General features: G+C 40.0%; 1 protein-coding gene and 2 long non-coding RNA genes across 7 annotated transcripts in view; 1 reads left to right on the top strand and 2 right to left on the bottom strand.

The window, feature by feature from the left end:
* stxbp6 (syntaxin binding protein 6 (amisyn)) overlaps positions 1-16599 on the bottom strand; it is a 102391-nt gene that overhangs the window by 48644 nt on the left and 37148 nt on the right. The gene's annotated exons all lie outside the window — the stretch shown is intronic.
* LOC139063893 (uncharacterized) lies at positions 13653-14365 on the bottom strand. The gene is made up of 3 exons (XR_011517199.1): positions 14263-14365; positions 13986-14079; positions 13653-13864 (listed from the first exon to the last, which is right to left on the bottom strand). It is a non-coding gene; the product is annotated as an uncharacterized lncRNA (long non-coding RNA).
* The window catches only part of LOC129163656 (uncharacterized), a 3077-nt gene continuing 1073 nt past the window's right edge, over positions 14596-16599 (top strand). The window contains exons 1-4 of one of the 2 annotated variants that reach the window (XR_008563452.2): positions 14596-14667; positions 15204-15299; positions 15390-15477; positions 15932-16599. The exon at positions 15932-16599 is cut by the window's right edge and continues 1073 nt beyond it. This is a non-coding gene — a long non-coding RNA (uncharacterized lncRNA). Of the gene's footprint in view, positions 14668-15203; positions 15478-15931 lie in introns of both variants that reach the window. The other variant, XR_011517200.1, reaches the window with a different exon arrangement.

The following is a 16599-nucleotide window of genomic DNA, read 5'->3' as shown; positions in this document are numbered from 1 at the left end:
TAATAATGCACTAAGAAACATTATTAAAGGGACCCTTATTGTAAAGTGTTACCATAAATTGGTATGGTATCAAAAGATGAACTGCAAATGTAAATATGTTTCCATCTCTAGCAACCACAAGACGTTTGACTGACTGATGTTAACCACAAACGTGCAAACGTTTTCCTGCAATTAAAAAGCAGTTAAATATCTATTCTGCAAATTGAGCTTAATATTTGAAGTGTTTTAGTGTATACCATCTAACAATGTTGCCATCCATCTTCATGTATCACATTAGCATTAAACCCAGATTAGGGAACATATTTCTAGAACATAGATTTTATTCCTTGTCATTGACAGTGTAGCTACACTTACTTATACTCCACATTACAAATACTCAATTTTAAATTTGTCAGAAAAGGGGTTTGATAAGGATGTTCCCATATTTAACAGCAATAATCTCTTAAAAAGAGTAATTACAATAATTTCATGCTCTAAATTAGACCAAGATGATTTCTACATCCATTGTTTTTGGATTAACATCAAAAGATTCCAGCTTGTCCTTACGATAGATAGGAATCTGACAATAAAAGAATGTGAGGAATGCGTAAGATGATATGCTACATCCAAGTCTGTGTAACAACAAGGGCAAAGCTATCAAAGGGAAGAAAGTCAGAGTTTGTGGGCGGATACAAGGACAGACTCATCATAAGCAAGGACGAGAGGCATGGGGTGTTGCATGAGAGGGAAGTCTAATGTGAGTAAACCATCTCAGCTTTGATCATTTTACTTTAAAGGCTCAGGCAGGAAAAATGTATATAAATGAATCAGAGGTTGAAGAAGAGGCTGCAGCTACGTCAATCTCTGGAGAAGAATTAAGTTCAGTTCACAATTATATTGGATTAGGAGATTCATGAACTTATTTAATTATTTGTATCCTAAAAATCCAAATATACTGATAATTGAGTGCTTAATAATTGGTAAAAATCATAATATGCAGTTTTTACCCTAATCTAATTGGAGCAAAAGGACAGTCTGACTTTTTTTAAGAGGCTGTTATAATCATTTCTTGCCTTTGCCTCTGCATCACAAAAACACATCCAGGTTGCAAATGTGGAAATTATGGCCCTGTCCACACGTAGCCGGGGATCTGCCAAAACGTAGATATTTTTCTACGTTTTGGCCTGTCATCCACACGAAAACTGAGTTTTTTCACACGAAAACAGATCTTTTTAAAAAACTCCGGCCAAAGTGAAGATCTGCGTTTTCTCCGTTCTGGGTGTCTGCGTGTGGACAGACAAAACTGGAGTTTTAAGGTCCGCAACGTCACTTTCCGCGACAAAAAAATGCTGACATCACGTGTGCGACCTGTGTTTACACTAGCCGACAGCATGGATGCCCTCAGAGCTTCGCTCGCTTTATCAATTGTCCAAGCGCTTTTTGCTTGTTTGTTTTTGCAAGCGGAATTACTGCTCCTTGCGGAAGACCACAGACGAAGGACGAGGTTAAGAACGGGGGAAGTACTGCCGCCTACAGGTCTGGCATATCCTTAACAACGTATTTATCCGGGTACGTGTGGACAGAGTTTTTGTTTAAAACGAGGTGGTGTGGATACAAGTTTTTGGAGGGGTGGATATTCGTTTTTTTTTTGTTTGTTTTTTTATGGGTACGTGTGGTCTAGGCCTATAAAACAATTGAATTGTTACGACTTTATTCAATGTTATCCTTTCTTGAAATTTGAAGTGACAAAAAGACTGGGATTAACAGGCCGACTGATTTATTCTCTAAACTCAACAATGTCAATGCCATGCACACATTTCTTTTGTGGTTGCTGCTTGCTTCAGGCTTGTCAGACTGAAAGGATTAGAAAAAGGTAGGAGATTATTTTGGACCATTTCCAAACTGCTAGTATAAAATCGAGACTCAGCAAAGAGCTAAAGTTGGCTCCAGTTTGGTAGCAACACTGTACTCCTATACTGAAACAATCTTTTTATAGCTCCGCAGATCAACTATTCTTGATCTTTTCCTATTTGACGATGTAACTTGAGGCCTACTTGATGGCAGACCAAAAGAGGTAAATATGATAAAATTGTGCGGAAATTCATCCTGCAGACTGCATCTTCTAGTCGCTTCGACAGCAGCTGGACTCAGATGTGCTTGGAAGGCAGAATTCTCCTTCATTTTGGGGCAGCAGATAAATTCACTCTCCGCCTAAAAGAGACTTATAGAGTTAGCTCCAGATGCACTAGCTCAGCAAATCCATGTGCCCCTCTTCAAAATCAATAGCGGCAGCTTTAAAATGATACAAGAATCAGACTCTGCAAGCGCAGGCCCGTGGAAGCTGATTCATCTCTGAATTCATTACATCTGATGGTATCACGGCAGCGGTAAATTATTCGAGTCCCCTTCAGCGAGGGAAAACGTTCCCCAACTCGCTTAAATCTTTGTTCTTTCCAAGAAAAACACAGTGCAAAATAAAGAGCTGAGATGTAGAATATTTAAAATATACAGACTAACATAATAATAATAATAATAATAATAATAATAATAATAATAATAATAATAATAATAATAATAATAATAATGATGATTTAAAATATGTTTACAGGCTACAGAGGTTTCACATCACAGCATAAGTCATGCAGCAACTTTAGCAGCAACAATCCAGAGATGTCCAGCAAAGCCCAGATATTTAGAATGTCACAATGTATAATGATAACTCATATTTCCTAAAATAATTATTTTTGCCTTCAGTATGCTTTATTGCTCTGAACTATGAAAGACATATAAGCTCTGTTGGATAAAAGGATGAGGGAGCTTTCATCCATCATGCACTGACAGAATACAGAAAGAAGCAACTGTAGCAGGAGGTGAGAGCGTTCAGAGGCAGCGTGCTGGAAAAGATGCACCTCCAAAAGATGACAGGTGATAGCACTGTGCGGTTACCAGCATTCATACACTCATTTTCTAGCTTACACTAATAGAGAAAGGTGAACACATGGAGTTGGTGAGGCATTGAAACCGTGAATGTAGGCCTGGAACAATTACAAATTTTGCTGGACGATATATTGTCCAACAAATTATTTACGATAAACGATATTATTGTCGGCATTATCAAGACCAAAATAACCCCTCTTGTAATGTTAACATATCAGGGCTGGGCAATAAATAGAAAATTTATCGTTATTAAAATTTCTGATTCTTATTGAGATAATTGTTCCCCTGTCAATGCATTTGATAATAAACAAATAAAAATATGTGTGTAGGTTGGCAGCGTTCATGTCCCTTTAACTCATTCACCGCCACTGACGACTAAAGTCGTCATTTACATTTTTTTACTGTGTGGGCATCAGAACGAGCCCCTGCACCACGAGAACAAACATCTCAGCTCTAAAGCCGATCTTCATCCGCGTACGTCACACATCACATGATCAGGAAGCAGAAAACCCATGTGTTAGGAGATCGTTTTGGGCTGTTGCTGTAAAAAAAAGTGAGGCGCGAACCGGAAAAGCTTCTGCCGATCACAATTCGACAACAGATTATGAAAGAAAGGATAACGATCAAAACGTGCGGATTCTTCCTGATGTAAGAGGTGAGTCTCCGCTTTGGTTTGGTAGATTTGGCGTCAACATTATCCTAGCACACAACGTTCTGTTAGACTATTAAAAAATGCAAAAACTGTGAGAAACGCTGGCAGCAAGCGGCTTTACCGACCAGGAAACGGCTGGCAGTGAATGAGTTAAGAGACTCAACGTGATACATGTGACAGCCCCATCTAGTGGACAACTTTTGTTTCTGCGCATACCTGTAGTCATCATCTATTTATCGTTATAGAGGTGAAATCCTCAATATATCGTGATATTGATTCTAGGCCATACCGCCCAACCCTTTATCGTAATAATAGAACACTTTTTTAAAACGCAACAATTAAACCTTTATTTAACTTACTCAAGTGACCACAAGTAACGCGAGTCATAGACCTAAAATGGTGCTAAGGGGGTGTGGTTTGTATGCAGGTCATATGTTGATGAAGACCGATATACTGAGACTGGAAAAATGATTGAGTTTGTTTTCATATATCGTAGGATTCATTGATTTATTGACTATCATCCCAGCCCTGAGTTAATGAATAAAGAGAATTATGAAAAACATCCTGTGTGAAGAAATTAGGTGATACATGAAACTGAAAGGAGTGAGAGGAAATTAGTGCTTCACTTTTCACCAAGTTTTACCCCTAAAATCTTTTTCTACATGAACTTATTTCAGAAAATAAATGTTGGTATTTAGTATTATTTTGAACAAGTGTTGTTCAATAAAGTATGTGTTTAAAATTACACAACAAAAAACATTGTATTGTGCACCACTTGATACAATACAATTCAGTTCAATTCAAGTTTATTTATATAGCACCAAATCATGACAAGAGTTGTCACAGGGCACTTCACATAGTAAACATTCCAATACAGGTCAGTTCATTAAGCCAATCAGTAAAACGTTTCCTATTTAAGGAACCCAGCAAATTGCATCAAGTCACTGACTGGTGTCAGTGGCTTTACAGCAATCCTCACACTAAGCAAGCATTTAGCGACAGTGGAGGAAAACTCTTAACAGGAAGTAACCTCCAGAGGATCCTGGCTCAGTGGAAGCAGCCATCCGCCACGGCTCACTGGGGATCGAGAAGACAGCTTACAAGTTAAGAGAAGAGACTGATGTCTTTCCTAAATCCTGCACCAGTCCAAGCAAGACAATTTCTTTCCGTTTTTATTCCGTTTTAGTAGCCATTAGCAGAGCACTGTGCATTGTTGAGTGCATCAATGATATTCAGTCTACAAGGAAATCATGCACGGACAAAGGTTCCGCCTTGCTTGAAATGCAAGCTGTGATTAAATGCGTGAATTCTTTTTAACGCGTTGTTTTTTTATTTTTTTATTAATTAATCATAGTTAACGCGTTGAGGTCCCACCCCTAGAACACTCCTAAAAAAACAAACGGACACATCAGAAAGGAAACACTTATCTGCGCCTCTGGCAAATGTGTTCATTTCATTACTTATGCAGCACTTGGAAAAAATCTGACACTTTTCTGGCTGTTGGATATTATAAATGAGGATAAAACATGCATAAACAGCAGGAGAGTGTAGAATGAATCATCTCATTTAACCTCAACTAAAACTTATCCCCAGAGAGCTATTAGAGGACATTTTCTCACAGATGATAGACTTTACTTGTTGTTCACATAAATTAGGCCATCTTCTTTTTTTCGATTTACATTATCAAATCAAAGAAACACAGTGAAACAATTTGCACTAAAACAGGAATTTCTGAATTTGCAGGAGTTGCACATAATACAAACACTGTATTTTTATGGGGGATGAGGGAACATTGTATCCTTTTATTTCATATTCTAAAAGTAGAAAAAAGACCAAAAAAATAAGTGACTGCCTTTCTGACCAAAATTTATGAGAATGACACAAAAAGTCCTCAGTTTCTGTGGGGTTAGTCCAAAATGAATGACTGAATCTAACCCCTTAAAAAATACATTTCAGACCCACAAGAAAGCACAGCAGACTCCAGGACAGTCTTCCAAAGTTGATCCAGATGTGGGACTGAGGCACCACCAGTGCAGAGCTTGTTCAGAAATTGTAGCAGGAAGACACACGTCTCCACGTGCAGTTTTGATTGATGACCTGGAGTCAAGAAGGACAGCAAAGAAGCCACTTCTCTCCAAGACAAATGTGAGGGACAGACTCAAATTCAGCAAAAAATAGAAAAATATTCATATCTGAACTGCAGAGGAAAATGGAAAGTAGCTTTCTCTGATTAATCTCAAAAAGCCGAGTGCTCCAATAAGACTTGTGTCCTCCCAGTAGAAAAGTGCCTTGAGACAAATCATCTGTAGGGTTGCATCTCAGTCAAATGAGTGGACTCACAGATTAGCATTAGCCACAAGTAAAGAAGATTTCCTCTTAACCATCCAAAAACACCTTGGTGATGAACAATGCCTTTTCCAGCACAATGAAGCACCAGGAAACGAGGATAAGCCAGACATAAGTGGCTCTGGGAACAAGGCATCAAATGTATTGGTCCATGTGGACAGGACACTTTCCAGACTTTAGTCCCCATGAGGACATGTAGTGAATCATCAAGAGGTTAAACTATAAGCACTGAGTATGAAGAAAAGGCTGCCAATGGTTGGGATTTTGAACAAAACTCTACTAACAGCATGCCAGGGTGAACTATAGACGTCTTGAAAAGTAATAACCAGCATTGTAAATTTTGACTCTTTGCATAAACATTGTGTAATTTTCAATGAAAAGCTGCTGAAGCTTATGAAATGCTTGATAATTAAGTACCCATAGAAACATTAAAGAAAACTATCTAAAGACACCGAAGCACCAAACTCCAGGAAACACAGTTGGGTCATTCTCTAAATGTCGGGTGATGGATGTAAAGACGTACACAGACCAGGCATGGGATCACAGTTGATCTGCAACTCTGACCCAGTAACAGATTCTTACACAAAGCCAAATTAGCATGCATGTCTGATGTGGGATGTGGGGTGGGCAGCAGACCACAGTAGTTGTCACTCAGCTAATATCACAAAGCCAGCTTACTGCGTGTGAGCAAACATTGAGCCATCTCTGTTTAGACTGTGAATCAAAGGGGAAATAAGGGTAGCAGCCTAACGAGGACGTTGTTGTTGAGTCGATAAAACAAAATCCAGATATGAAAAGGCTTTAGCATTCCAGAACATTTGGAATGGCACTGCAAAATGTCAACAACAATGCAGTCTGTTACGTTCTAACCTTTTCTTTGTCGCAGATGCACATGAGCCATTTCTGTATCTTTAGACTTTTATTACAGTCAAATATCAGACTCAACCAACGTTGGTTATTATGCAATGAACTGAGAAAACTATCAATTTGACAAGAACACAAAATTACCATAATTTCTGGACTATAGAGCACACCTCAATATAAGCCGCACCAACAAAAAAACAGGTTTTCTACACACACGCCGCACTCAAATACAAGCCGCGGCGCAGCAGCCACATGCAGGTCTCCGGCGCACAGCGCATGTACGGCCATTACATAAGATAATTAGACAGAAAGATGCTACATGGAGGTTTTTTGTTGTTGTTTTAATTCAACAAAACACATTTTAAACACGTGTGAACGTGCCTGCAAGTTTAGAAAAGAAAACAGCAACGATAGCATTCATATTTCTGGATGGTTATAAAATAAAAACAGAACTCACATGTTATTACAGGTAAATGGCATGCATGTTAAGAAGAAAAGAACAGCGCTGACACAGCATTAACAAGCCCTGGATGATTAGAAAATAAAAACTGCACACAAAACATGCCAGGTGCCTACCAGAAAAAAGTCATTCGCTCTCATCTTCCTCTTGCGCATTAAGGCCATTAAAGTCTTCTTCTTCAGTGTCGGAGTTGAACAGCCTCAGAAGAGCTTCGTCGCATACCTTTTCTGTGGCGACGTCAGTGTCACTGTCCGTGTTGCTGTCATCATCCCCGGGGGAAGCTGGCTTGAATGAGTTCTTCCTGCTGCCGTCTCCAGCACCGAACCATGGATTCATTCATGCCAAGCTCACGTGCGGCAGCACTGTTTCCCTCCTTTACTGCCAGATCGATGGTCTTCAACTTAAATGCTGCAACATATGAACTCATACATGTAGTTACCATGATGAGAGGGTACGGATTTGAAAAAAATTATTCGTCGTGCCGGCTGCTTGCATGTGCTAAATTAAAATGAGCACTTTCTTCGATTTCCACTTTTGACTTCCACCTGTTTCACTTTCTGCTACAGCGCCCCCTGGCAGGTGAAGGAAAATCTTCAGTAAAGCCGCACCTCATTATAAGCCGCACGGTTCAAAGTGTAGGAAAAAAGTAGCGGCTTATAGTCCGGAAAATACGGTACACTGTTTCAGCCCTGCTGTTTTTGTTTTCCTTGCTTTTTTTTTTTTTTACGGCGTGAGACCTCCTGTATCAGGATCTTTGAAGAGCCTGCCACATCCTCACCAGATTTTGGAGGGAAACATCCATTGGCTCCTCCTGTTACCAGAGTCGTTAAAAGCCCCAGATCTTCACGCCTCCAGTTGGGGGGAGAAGGAAGTGATTGTGTTTGTTGGCAGTAAGACTGCTGTAGTCTTCCCCCAGTTCTTCTGTGTTTTCCATTTTTGGTGGTACTTGAATATTTCTGAGGTCTTAGAAGGTTCTTTGTGGAAGTGATTTGTTCTTTTTTGTTTACTTGGATTGGTTTGTTTTGTTGCTGCTGAGTAGAGGTGAACTGCCATTTTGTTTGACATCTTTTTCACTTGTTTTCCTTAGACAGGGAGTTAGGGTTTAGACACATGTCTTTATTTTACTGTTTTGTTTGTTTAGGGCTTAGTCAGTGTTTTGGGGGTTGAGGTAGTTGTGTTTTGTTTGTTATTTTGGCCTTGGTTCACCTTGAAGCAAATGCAGTGTTTTAAGTTTGTTAGAAATTGTATATATATCTTTTTGTAAACAGTGTAAATAAATCACTCCACTGACTCTTGACTGGTACTTTAAGGTTCCGGTTTTGCTTTGTGGGTTACCCTTTATATGGTTACGCATTCTCTCCTAGACTGGGGCGTAACATATACAGATGGTTGACTTTTATGAGGCCACGCTCTTCACTCTTGTACTCAAACTTTTTTTTATGTCTATCACCTTTTTTCCTTCATTTCAACGAGCCAATAAAAGAACGTAAGGTACAAGCGCTGTGTGCAGAAAACCCAAGATGAGAACACAGTTCATTTGTTTCTCCAACTCTATAGTTTAGTCTATTGAGGCACATTGTCACCACAGGAGGTAATTCGGTCTCAGAAAAAATAAATGGGGAGGAAGTACTTTAGTCCATCATTCAATCTTCTCTATTTAAACCCCATAACGCGTGACCTTGCAACCTGCATAACTGGCATTGTTTGCAAACTAGATTTATAGTCAGTTGTTCAGTCAGCTAAATATTTCATCTGGCAGTGGTTCAGCTGATCTTCATAATCTTCATCAATGTTGTGTTTGCAAATTATCACTAGTACTCCCATCGGAAGTGCAAGTTAACCATCTAGTGGACTAATGCACTTCCTGGTGTTACTGCTTTTAAGCTGCTGTCTGGTTGAACAAAAGCTGCGACACTTCAGCAGATCAGCACTGAAAGTGACTGAAACACATCAGCAGGTTTAGTTTGCTTAATCCACCCAGCTGCAACAGAACTGAGCTGAAATAATGTTTAAAGTTGCCTAAAATGGCCTCTGGAAGATTAAGCTTTCCTTTAGTGTGGTGGACTCACATTGTATCAAACAGATGAAAGATGTTAGCCTCTAAAATAATTACTTCCTTAATGCTCACAATACCTCATCTACCCAGCCTTTTTCCTCCTGTATTGAGTCTACGGTGTATCCGCTACCTTCAGGAACAACAGAACATCCTAAAAAGGACAAATCTGATGGAATATAGGCTTTTAAAACTGTGAAAACCAGAGAAAGGACAAGAATATTGAAGCACTTCTGATGTATTTTGTTGGAATTCTAAGCAGAGCAAAAGCAATTTTTACTTTTCTGCTAAAGCAATTTTACAGTCACCATAATAGAAGGAAAAGCACAACTTAAAGTGGTATGAACACATTTAGAACTACAAATTACTTTTAATTACCTAATTTCAGAACTATATATGAATCTATTATTACACCCATCTAATACCTATACAAAAGCATTCACATCCACTTGTAATTTTTAAGAATTACCTTTTAGGTAACGCTTCCTTTTAAAGTCCCCTAATTACTAAGTACTTACATGGTAAATACATAGTAAGTTAAAGTGTATTATTGTGTAAATAAACTGTATAATTGTAATAAAATGTAATAATTGTGCAAAGCAATATTTACTGGGAATGATTAATAAAAATAAAAACTAGACTTGAACGTTAGTTACATGGTAATAACTATTTAAGAACTCAGAAACAATGAAACATTTGAACGTATTATGTAATTACCATGTAAGTATTATTAATTAGGGGACTGTCAAGAATTTGTAAAGCTAGAGGGTAGTTTTTTGAGCCACGACATGAAGAATCACCACAGAACCAGAGGTAAGTAAAAGCTTCTATGTATTTTATTAAAGTCTTTGTGGAAGAGAGAAAAAAACGGAGATCCAGAGGGTTGAGGAGTTTCGGGGTGTTCTGGAGAGGGAATGGATTTTAGTCTTTGGATAGTGATGCAGAGGATAATCAAAAGGGGAGAGGAGGCTGGCGGTCTTCAGGAAGATGGGAAGCCAAGGAAGGAGGCAGGTCAGGTCTGGCTGAGCGGGAGATCGAGAGACAAAGGCTGGGAGATGAGCACAGGGAGTTGGCTGCAGGTGTGTCCAGGTGAGCAGGTGGGCGGTGGAGAGCTGGTAGTCAGAGGTGAATGACGATCTGCTCTCCAGTGGTCCGCTTTGTGCAAAGCTGACCCAACACACCCACTACCGATTGATTGACCTGCCTATAGAGGGAGCCTCTGATTGGCGAGTAGAATAAGCCAGCAGTGCTTACTAAATGTGTGATTCCTTATCAGTCTGGATGAGGTGTAGTAAACATCTTTACTGACTGCTGCTTGGACCTTCTGCTCCAGCCGCGAAGGCGAGGACAGATTGCTGCAGCACTCTCAGTGAGACGGTAGGAAACAGTGAGATTCATATCAGACTCTCTACAAACAACACCACACACAGCCGCCTCTGTTTACTAACTAAAGGAAAACACCACGAACTTCTCTGCACATATTTTGCCCCGCCCACGTGCTCGGAGACATCCGTTTTCCTGAGAAGGCTTGAGAACAAAACCTGGCTGCTCGGAGGCGGGCCAACGCTACCAAAACCGGACTGAAACGCCATTACAATGAAATGTATGTTGTGAAGTGAATAATAAGTCAATTGTGGCATTTTACTTCCTTCAATGAGTCGTTCAGCACTATAAAAGCAAGCGAACAGCAAGACAAACAACCACACTTCCTCTAAGGCCGGAGGCATACTACCGTAATTAGTGTAGTAAGCGCTCCCTACCATAAAACACTCAAAAGTGCTAACAGTAGATATGACAATGTATCTATCTACTTATCAACATACTGTTTATGACTCATGTTTGCTTGTCATCTTGACTCTTCTGGCGCTGATCCATAACTGGCAAAAGCCATGAAACTCACAGGAGTGAGAAATTGTCTGTTTATATAAATGAACTGCAGTGCCAAAACTTGGCCACAAGATTGCTTTCTTGCATTCTTACATAATGCACCTTTAACCTAAATGTACTTCCTGAATTAAAATAGTAATTTACAAGTACAAAAAGTGCCATTTAAGAATGTACTTAAAGTGGCAGTGTGTAGTTTCCCTGGCAATAGGGGGCAGTACATACCTAAATCATTGCAAGCAAGCATTATTTTTGTGTTCGAGCAAGACCTTACCAACGGATGGCTATTAGGGTCAAAAACCCTGGGAGTGCAACCTCTAGCAAAATGACGAGCACATCAGACTCCCTTTCATCACTGGAACGAGTGAAGAGGTAAATGTTTAAAACAAAACATTTATTATTGGTGAAAGTTTTGTAACCACGTGTTACAAGGAAATGTGTTTTGTCCTCATGGGTTTCCGTACTAGGAAACATGGCATCCAGTACGGCATCGCCCACAGACTTAGACCCGCTCCCATGTATTTTAGACCCGATTTTTATGCTTATACATTATGAAACTGTCAATATTTTTCAACAACTGGGCATCTTTTCATTCATTTTCGATGGATATTTCCATAGATTAAAGGTAAAAACTGAACATTGTCACTTTACATGTTCTCCAATATATTCTTAGGCAACTTTCTTTTTCCAGAGTAGAAAACACCACCGCCCTACACACTGAAGCCCAAGAGAGTTTCACAAAACAGCAGCAGCACACTACCTCTAAGACAACAACCCTCAGATTCAGTGAGGAAAGAAAGCACCCCACTGTTTTTGTTGGAAAATAAGACACTACATAGGGAGGAAGAAAGGCTATACAGTACACACACACACACACACACACACACACACACATTCAAGATGTTAAATATACTTAAAGCAGCAGTAAAATACTGTGTTTCTCATCCAATGATGCTCTGGTTTTCATTATGCAGATTCCTGCTCTCTGAACCTCCACTAAGAACCAGAGGGCTAAAAAACACTTTTCACAAATCTGCCTTCCAGCTTGGCAGCATCTCACTGGAATTGTGTTTTTTCTAGTGATCACAAGCCAGCCACTAAACACTTTCAGGGTAAGTTGTTTATTTTGCCAAAGTCTGGGAAAAGGTTCAGTAACAAATGGAAAACATTGTCAAATTTTATAGAAATAATAAATAGACCTGGGCTAATAGTAAAGGATAAAGTGATTCAAAGAAAATAGAAAAGTAGACAAGGCAGGGATCAGATGAGTGATGATCAGATGGTTGTTTTTTCCTAGAGAGCCCAGAATGAAAAAAGGACACTTAAAGGAGACATAACATGAAAAACACACTTTTTTATCCATTAACACAGTGTGTTTCACATTTTAAGTGTCTAAGTGAGCAAAAAGGCTTATATTATTCACTGGAGTTGCTATTTAGATATTTAATAATTAAGTTTTGGGCATATTTGTCCACCCGTTCAGTTTTTCACATTATCTATTACATCTATTTCGTCAGGATAACTACCAAATATGGTAATGGCCCTCGGCTAAACACAGAGCCAATCCGCCATTTTTTCTTCTCGCTAAGATTTTTTGTAGTCCTATTGGAAAAATGCAGAATGTCTGGTTATTTTAGCCACACACAGCTCAAAACTGTTCCTCGTTTTAAGGAAGGGTGGTGGGGCAGTATTTAAACCCAGGAGCTGATGACATTACTGCTAAAAAAAACACAGAAGAAAAAGTAGTGTGTGTGTTTGTGTGTGTGTGTGAGTGTGAGTGTGTGTGTGTGGCTGTGTCTCAATTCAGGGTCTGCATCCTTCGAAGGACCCAGCCCACCCGGGCGACGGAGGACCCAGCCCACGTCGGCCGGGTAGACCGGATGTTAACGGCTGTGAATTTGGACAGGCCTAGCCTTCATGAACTCCCTCGGCCAACGTTCCGTCGCTTAGCAACCGTGGAACCGCTGGGCAGAAGGGAGAAGGAACTTTAAACGATGGAGCTCGACGTTTTATTTAGCTTTTTAACCCCCAGAAACCCAAATTTAGAAAACAACTGCAAAATCTTTTTTTAACCTTTCACATGTTGTTCTAGGAGGCCAGATAAACGGGCCTATTTACACATTTTAACAGCCAATAGTGTTGCAGAACTGAACAATAGGACCTATTAGCAATGTAAATGTGGTTTTAAAAAGAAAAAAAATGGGGAAGGTTTATTTTTGTAGACTTAAATCTGATGTTGTAATATTACAACCGTGGGTCTCTGGGGGTTAATCATTTCCTTGACTGTTGGAGAGCTAATTCAGAGAAAATACTTTAGACTAGCTGAGCCTGAGCAAAGATGTGATAATAGTTTTTAATACTTTCTAAGGGTCTTAATTTGACCAAAACCGATTTATCACCTTTTAAGACTTTTCAAGACCCAGCGGATACCCTGTAGTAAACAATTCTCATTTGTAAACAAAAATAAAATTCAAGAGTTTAATGCAGAACTGATTTTATTTAGATATTTCTTTTACATGTACATGTTTAATCTTCATTAACCATTTTTTTCTAGCAAAGTAAAAAGCTGTCAAAGTTCTTCCTTCTCTCCTGTGCTCTCTGCTGCTCTGCAGCCTCATGTCCTCCCAGATCAGCTCCAGAAGCTCATCGCTGGCACCTTCCCCTGGATGCCCATTTTCTCCAGAATAGTCTTAACAAACATGTAAGAAAAGAAACAGGAAGAGAAAAGAGGACAACGGGTTATTCCTTTCATGTTTTCGCAGAAAAAAATATACTCAAACGAGTTTTTAAAATATGAGATGTTATTGTACCTCCATGCCACAGCCGCCGAATACTTTGCTCCGGTGATCATGTGGTCCATCTCCGCCCTAAGCTTAATAAATTCCCTGGTTTTCTCTTTTGGTCCTAAAATACAAACTTCTATTAAAATCAGGGGGAAACGTAGTGGGAGAAGTACGACACCAAGCGCGGCCGAACATACGAGCCGAGACCGCAATACAAGCACTTTTACTGTAACATTTCTAACTAAAATAACGTTCATGTATCACAAAAAGTCCTTAAACTGACAGTTTTCAAGTTTATACTTACATTTATATGCGCAATCCTCTCCGACAGCTCCCGCTTCACTGTCCGCCATTGTTTTTAAGTTTTTCTGCCGGCCGGCCCGCAAGGCATCTTGGGAAATGCTACCTATTGAAGGATACACTCGACCCATCCTTCATTCAGGCGAAAAGAAGGCCGCATTCGTCGACCGCATTTGAAGGAGTCTTCGAATTGGGACAGGCCGAGTCGCGGCGCTGTGACGTAACCGGCCGACGAATCCGGCCGAGGTAGGATGCAGACCCTGAATTGAGACACAGCCTGTGTGTGTGTGCGCGCGCGCGTGGTTCGTTCGGTGTCTCCAGGCTACTGACCAAGTACCGAGGGCTTCATCTATCTAAAAGGAGTTTTTTCCATCTGAATGTGGCAGCAACGGGACACAGCAGCAGAGCGGTAAGCTTCATATCACTCTAAAATGTCGACAAACTTTACTTTAGATTTACGGGCATTAGCAGCACTAAAGCGTTAGCATCCGGCTTGCTATCGCTAGCACAGTATGCTAGTAAAGTTAGCACCCAGATTAATGTGGATTTGGCTGATTTTCGTGGAATAAAACGTGATTTCTGATCAACGCCTTCTTTTACACCAGATGATAACCTCCCAATGATTGTAACAGCAGAGAGTCTGTGTGTTATTCTACGTGAGTGTGATGTAATCTTAGCATCCAGTAAATAAAGTCCCATATCAGCTAAAATGCAGCGTGACAAAGTCATTAAAGTGCGCCAACACAGTGGATTTAATAGAGTTTTAAAGAACGATCTCTGAGTGAAGTGAGGTTAGTTTTTTGTCTCACTGCAGATATAAAAACTAACTGCATCAGTCAGACGCAGCAAAGCTCACTGTCTGTATGAGCGTGAGCATCGGAAAGCTGATCAAATCAGCTGTAAAATAATTAAAACAAAAGTAGAAATGGTCCTTTGCTTTTTTAGAGTCAACATCCAGAAGACTGGAGCCGTGTTTCACTGACAGGCTGTCAGACTAACGCCCTGATGAGCTCAGCTGGGACAAACTGGTCTGATGTTTAGGTACGTGAAGATCTGCTTCTCCAAGGCCTTGAGATGCTAGTAAAAAATAATTTAGCCAGCTTGCTAATGTTACTTTTCTTCTCCTCTAAGGAACACAGAACGTTCAGATGTTGAAGCTTCACGTGACCTACTGAGGAAGGAGACCCACCAGTAAAGAGACGGTCTGGACCAGACCAAAGTGAGTGATGACACCTCAGCCACCCTCATCATTAAGAACACCTCACCCCCTGAATCACTCCGTCTAATGACAGCAGAGTGATTTATTTGATGTTTTACTTGTTTAGTCTGTTTAGAAATTATTGAATTACATTATTTTCTGTAATCGACCATCTGATCTGGACGTGTACAGAATAACTTTCCCCAAGTTCAGCAGCAGCTGGCCTACAAAAACAGCTGCAGCATGTAGTAAGTCTGTCTGCACTGCTCTCTAATGAGCTTCCTTTCATAAGGAATCATTTGTATAATTTTAGTGTCACTATTTTATTACATTTGTAGGAATATGAAGTCACTGCAGCAAAGTGAACTTGTGAACAAACACAAACGTGACTATAAACATGAAAGCTAAAGAAACGACTTTCCTAAAGCTGCTTGTAAACAAAATATGTCATTAAAGTTATCGTCTATCATTGCAGAATATGGCGATGACATCATGGAACTGGTCTTTGGAAAAGTTTTCCCTGAACCAACTCCGTTTCTAGATGAGGTAGAGAAGATCTGCATCTCACCAACCCTCTGGTCTCAGTATTCAGACAACGGAGGTCTCCCACTGTTATCCAGGACCAGTTTGAAGCCCACATACGGCCCCTCCCTCATCATCAGGAAACATCAATCCGTATCCTGAGGACAACAGAAGACGGCAGGAGGACAGGAACTCTGAGACCTAGATACCACCAGCACCGGGACACAAAGCACCTGTGTGCACAACGCCTGTTTAACTACTAAAGCCTGTTTATTATATTGTTCTACTTATTTGCTGTGAGGTTAATACTTAGAAAATTTGTATATTAATGTAAACAATAAAAAAATCACTGATTGTATGTTTTCTTTTAGATGTAATGGTCCAAACTCAGCCTTGTAGACATTTATTGCATCCTGTAGGTAAATACACAGAACAGGCTCAGATCCAGGATGACCCAGCATGCTCTTCTTCCATTCTGGCTGTTAGGGATTGTATCAATAACTCAATGCCTACTGATGTTTTCACCTAACGGTATTTATTTAGAATGCAGGTCAGATTTAACTATATTTGTTATTAAAGCAGACTGATCTTGGGAATTTCACTGCAGCACTGATGTCCACC

The sequence above is a fragment of the Nothobranchius furzeri genome, chromosome 18 (genome assembly GCF_043380555.1).
Source record: "Nothobranchius furzeri strain GRZ-AD chromosome 18, NfurGRZ-RIMD1, whole genome shotgun sequence".
NCBI lineage: Eukaryota > Metazoa > Chordata > Actinopteri > Cyprinodontiformes > Nothobranchiidae > Nothobranchius > Nothobranchius furzeri.
This window is presented reverse-complemented; position numbering and strand designations above follow the sequence as displayed.